Source organism: Biomphalaria glabrata, chromosome 11 (genome assembly GCF_947242115.1).
Source record: "Biomphalaria glabrata chromosome 11, xgBioGlab47.1, whole genome shotgun sequence".
NCBI classification, from domain to species: domain Eukaryota; kingdom Metazoa; phylum Mollusca; class Gastropoda; family Planorbidae; genus Biomphalaria; species Biomphalaria glabrata.
The window spans coordinates 3,331,982-3,337,981 of record NC_074721.1 but is presented as its reverse complement, the minus strand read 5'-3'; positions in this window follow the sequence as shown (position 1 = coordinate 3,337,981).

The following is a 6,000-nucleotide window of genomic DNA, read 5'->3' as shown; positions in this document are numbered from 1 at the left end:
GAGCCAACATTAACTGTCTTACAGTCGTGACTCTTAATGTTCCACGCTAATTAGTGCAACTTGTGTAGTCATTGGTTATGGTGACGAAAGATTTCATAGGCGTCGCCAACGTTTACTCATCATACAATACAATGTAAACAAGGCTTGCTTCCGTCATCTTCTCCTATGTATTCTTGTCATATAACTAAATAGCTTTAGTTATACACTCATTGATATTCATTGATTAATATAATTGTATTGATTCATGTCTAATTTTAGTGTAAGTTTAGATAGATAGATAGATAGATAGATAGGGTTAGATAGATAGATAGATAGATAGATAGATAGATAGATAGATAGATAGATAGATAGATGGATATATAGATAGATAGATAGATAGATAGATAGATAGATAGATAGATAGATAGATAGATAGACAGATAGATAGATAGATAGATGGATATATAGATAGATAGATAGATAGATAGATAGATAGATAGATAGACAGATAGATAGATAGATAGATAGATAGATAGATAGATAGATAGATAGATAGATAGGTTGCTTGAATGATTTAATTTATTCATAGAACATGCATGCCAATTGTGTATTCATAAATTAGCAACACAAGGATTGGGGTCAAACTTGTTTAGGGTTCCTTAAAGCGATTCCATTGATGATGTCCCTGGATCGACCTACATATGCAGTTTTCAATAACATCACTATATTTGGACAATTACGGTAACAATATGTTAATACGCATTAAAAAAATATTAATTAAAGACATTAAAAGCAAATTTTAGTGGTAAAATGGAGTGAATTTTTTGGGGTAAAAAAATCCGTCTAAAATTAAGAGCACGAAATGATCGGTTCCCATTATTCAATATTTTTTTTATTTTCCATGTAACCCCGGGACGACCTATCTCCCCTTGTTGACACTAAGACATCCAGGAGGTCTTTTAAAATCACCTTAGACTAAAGAGACAAACAAGTATTAGTCAGTAACTATCACATTCAATTTACATATTTCTATCAGCTAATCTAAGCGTTATTTAGAAAGTTCTCATAAATTATGAGTAGTTTAAAATGGAACTATTCTTAGGACTTGAAAGAAAGTCATGACAATGAGATTAATTTTTGTATGTAATCACTGCAAATTATTTGACATAATTTTTGTATAATGATAATAATGACAATGTCTTCGATTCCGAAGATTAAGGCTGAGTGATGTGTTTCACATGACTAAGCAAACCCAGTTGCGACCTGCATATTTTCCCAAATTTCGTGCTCTTACGGGGGGGTAGGGGAAGGGGCACCTCTGTAATGCCGTCCTTCTCTAAGCTTGTCACAGAAGATCGCCTTTGGCATGCGGTCGTCTTCCATGCGGGATAAATGTTATTGATAGCAGAAAAATTAATAAAAATATTACATTTCGTTCAAATTTGTTTTCTCACGCTTCTTTATAAGTGTTTTTCTTACATGTGGGCGCTGGCGGATTTTTTTACGGAAAAAATACGAAAAGGGGACGGTAGGCCAAAAAAAGGTTGAAGACCGCTGGTCTAAATAGTCTAAGTGTACTTAAAGAGAACACTGGTGACTCCATGTAGTATGCAATTGACTGCGACTCTAAAGATTACATATTAAATGACTGATTTAACTTCACCTAATGAAGACTTTGTTTACTTTACAAAAATATAGTTGCCAATTTCCCCTAGATGTATAAATATAAAGACAATATATAGATAGGATCGAAGAATATAAATATAAATATATAAATGTAAATATAATTTAATAATAATAATAACAAGGCTTGTCTTTCGCCACATTCAGCGCTCATCCAATCATTGTTCGCGAATGATCGATTTGATTTCTCAGCAGTGGATTTTATCCTTTTTTCAAATGTGACTCCGAGGACTTTTAAAATGGTAATGTGATATATTTGTAATCCTTCAGGTAGTTTTATAAAAACATTTGTTTTTTCAAATTATGCATCCAAGAATTATAGATAGTAAAATTTAATATTTCATATCTAATCAAGAAACAATTTAAATTCGGTGTACAATAATGTGAATGTGGGTGTTGATTGTCTACATAATTATTCTGTTAGCCCTTTCGTCAACCTTTTGTATTAACCAAGTAGTTGGTATTCCCGATATACTATCGAATATGTAGATCAAAGCAAGCTAATGATTCATAACTTCACACTTAAAGTCAGAAAAATAGTCACTCGAAGAGTAGGTAATACATTTTTTTTTTTATTTGACTCAATGTTTGCCACACACATTGACCAACTCAAGGGGTGTGATTCAATTAATATTGTCTATACAATGTTTACATCAACTCACTCTGTCTGGTAAAAAGTTTTGAACACGTTGTACAGTCTTGTTTTCTTCTGACTTTTCGCTTTTTAAAACGCAGACTGTAACACAGACTGACAAATGCATTCAAACACACACATGCACTTAAAACTTACACACACACACACACACTGTTTATTAAAGGCAGAAAAAAGAAAAAAATGGAGAGACAGAAAGATGCAAGCAAGTAGAGCTGGAAAGTGAGGAGAGAGAAACTAAAGATTGAAAGAGAGACAGGGAGATAGGGAGAGAGAGAGACAATGAGAGAGATAGGGAGAGAGAAAAGAACAGAGAGACAGAAAGATGCAAGCAAGTAGAGCTGGAAAGCGAGGAGAGAGAAAATAAAGATTGAATGAGAGATAGGGAGATAGAGAGGGAGAGACAGGGGTAGAGAGACGGGAGAGAAGGAGAGAGAAAAGGAGAGAGAGAGAGAGAGACAGAAAGGATAAAGAAATATAATGAGAAACTGAAAGAAAACAACAGAAAGAAAGAGACACAAAGGGAGGGAGAGATCGTCAGGGAGTGATAAGCAAGGAATAGGAGAGGAATAAAAAGAGAAAGAATGATAAAAAGAAATAGAAAACGACAGAAAGAGACGAGTACATAGAGAGAGAGGGGGGGGGGAAGAAAAGCGAAATTAGAAACTGCTTCGGACAAAGAGAGAGAGACAGAGAGAGACAGAGAGAGAGAGAGAGAAAGAGACAAATAGAGAGAGAGAGTGAGAGAGACGGAGAGAGAGAGAGTGAGACAAAGAGAGAGAGAGAGAGAGAGAGAGAAACAGAGAGAGACAGAGAGAGAGAGAGAGAGACAGAGAGAACTAATTGACCAGGATATTAAAACTCCTCGTCCTATCCATGGTCAGTTTTACAAAACCTGAAGTACAGTAAGACTCAAAATAATATGGGGCTCTATAAATGAAAAACATTGTCTCTTCGATGAGCTCATGTATTGTAAGACACCATGTACACTTTTATATACTGGACTAGGGTCGTTTTCATTACCAAGTTGGCCTCCTTCAGTCGTAGAACGACTTTGATTCATCTCATAGAACGACTTTGATTCATCTCATAGAACGACTTTGATTCATCTCATAGAACGACTTTGATTCATCTCGTAGAACGACTTTGATTCATCTCATAGAACGACTTTGATTCATCTCGTAGAACGACTTTGATTCATCTCATAGAACGACTTTGATTCATCTCGTAGAACGACTTTGATTCATCTCATAGAACGTCTTTGATTCATCTCATAGAACGACTTTGATTCATCTCGTAGAACGACTTTGATTCATCTCATAGAACGATATTTGATTCATCTCATAGAACGACTTTGATTCATCTCATAGAACAATATTTGATTCATCTCATAGAATGACTTTGATTCATCTCATAGAACGACTTTGATTCATCTCATAGAACGACTTTGATTCATCTCATAGAACGATATTTGATTCATCTCATAGAACGACTTTAATTCATCTCATAGAACGACTTAGATTCATCTCATAGAACGACTTTGATTCATCTCATAGAACGATCTTATTCATCTCATAGAACGATATTTGATTCATCTCATAGAACGACTTTGATTCATCTCATAGAACGACGTTGATTCATCTCATAGAACGACTTTGATTCATCTCATAGAACGACTTTGATTCATCTCATAGAACGACTTTGATTCATCTCATAAAACAATATTTGATTCATCTCATAGAACAATATTTGATTCATCTCATAGAACGACTTTGATTCATCTCATAGAACGACTTTGATTCATCTCATAGAACGATATTTGATTCATCTCATAGAACGACTTTAATTCATCTCATAGAACGACTTAGATTCATCTCATAGAACGACTTTGATTCATCTCATAGAACGATCTTATTCATCTCATAGAACGATATTTGATTCATCTCATAGAACGACTTTGATTCATCTCATAGAACGACTTTAATTCATCTCATAGAACGATCTTTGATTCATCTCATAGAACGACTTTGATTCATCTCATAGAACGACTTTAATTCATCTCATAGAACGATATTTGATTCATCTCATAGAACGACTTTGATTCATCTCATAGAACGACTTTGATTCATCTCATAGAACGATATTTGATTCATCTCATAGAACGACTTTAATTCATCTCATAGAACGACTTTAATTCATCTCATAGAACGACTTAGATTCATCTCATAGAACGACTTTGATTCATCTCATAGAACGACTTTGATTCATCTCGTAGAACGACTTTGATTCATCTCATAGAACGATATTTGATTCATCTCATAGAACGACTTTGATTCATCTCATAGAACAATATTTGATTCATCTCATAGAACGACTTTGATTCATCTCATAGAACGACTTTGATTCATCTCATAGAACGACTTTGATTCATCTCATAGAACGATATTTGATTCATCTCATAGAACGACTTTAATTCATCTCATAGAACGACTTAGATTCATCTCATAGAACGACTTTGATTCATCTCATAGAACGATCTTATTCATCTCATAGAACGATATTTGATTCATCTCATAGAACGACTTTGATTCATCTCATAGAACGACGTTGATTCATCTCATAGAACGACTTTGATTCATCTCATAGAACGACTTTGATTCATCTCATAGAACGACTTTGATTCATCTCATAGAACAATATTTGATTCATCTCATAGAACGACTTTGATTCATCTCATAGAACGACTTTGATTCATCTCATAGAACGACTTTGATTCATCTCATAGAACGATATTTGATTCATCTCATAGAACGACTTTAATTCATCTCATAGAACGACTTAGATTCATCTCATAGAACGACTTTGATTCATCTCATAGAACGATCTTATTCATCTCATAGAACGATATTTGATTCATCTCATAGAACGACTTTGATTCATCTCATAGAACGACGTTGATTCATCTCATAGAACGACTTTGATTCATCTCATAGAACGACTTTGATTCATCTCATAGAACGACTTTAATTCATCTCATAGAACGACTTTGATTCATCTCATAGAACGACTTTAATTCATCTCATAGAACGATCTTTGATTCATCTCATAGAACGACTTTGATTCATCTCATAGAACGACTTTGATTCATCTCATAGAACGACGTTGATTCATCTCATAGAACGATATTTGATTCATCTCATAGAACGACTTTGATTCATCTCATAGAACGACTTTGATTCATCTCATAGAACGATATTTGATTCATCTCATAGAACGACTTTAATTCATCTCATAGAACGACTTTAATTCATCTCATAGAACGACTTAGATTCATCTCATAGAACGACTTTGATTCATCTCATAGAACGATCTTATTCATCTCATAGAACGATATTTGATTCATCTCATAGAACGACTTTGATTCATCTCATAGAACGACGTTGATTCATCTCATAGAACGACTTTGATTCATCTCATAGAACGACTTAGATTCATCTCATAGAACGACTTTGATTCATCTCATAGAACGATCTTATTCATCTCATAGAACGATATTTGATTCATCTCATAGAACGACTTTGATTCATCTCATAGAACGACTTTAATTCATCTCATAGAACGATCTTTGATTCATCTCATAGAACGACTTTGATTCATCTCATAGAACGACTTTAATTCATCTCATA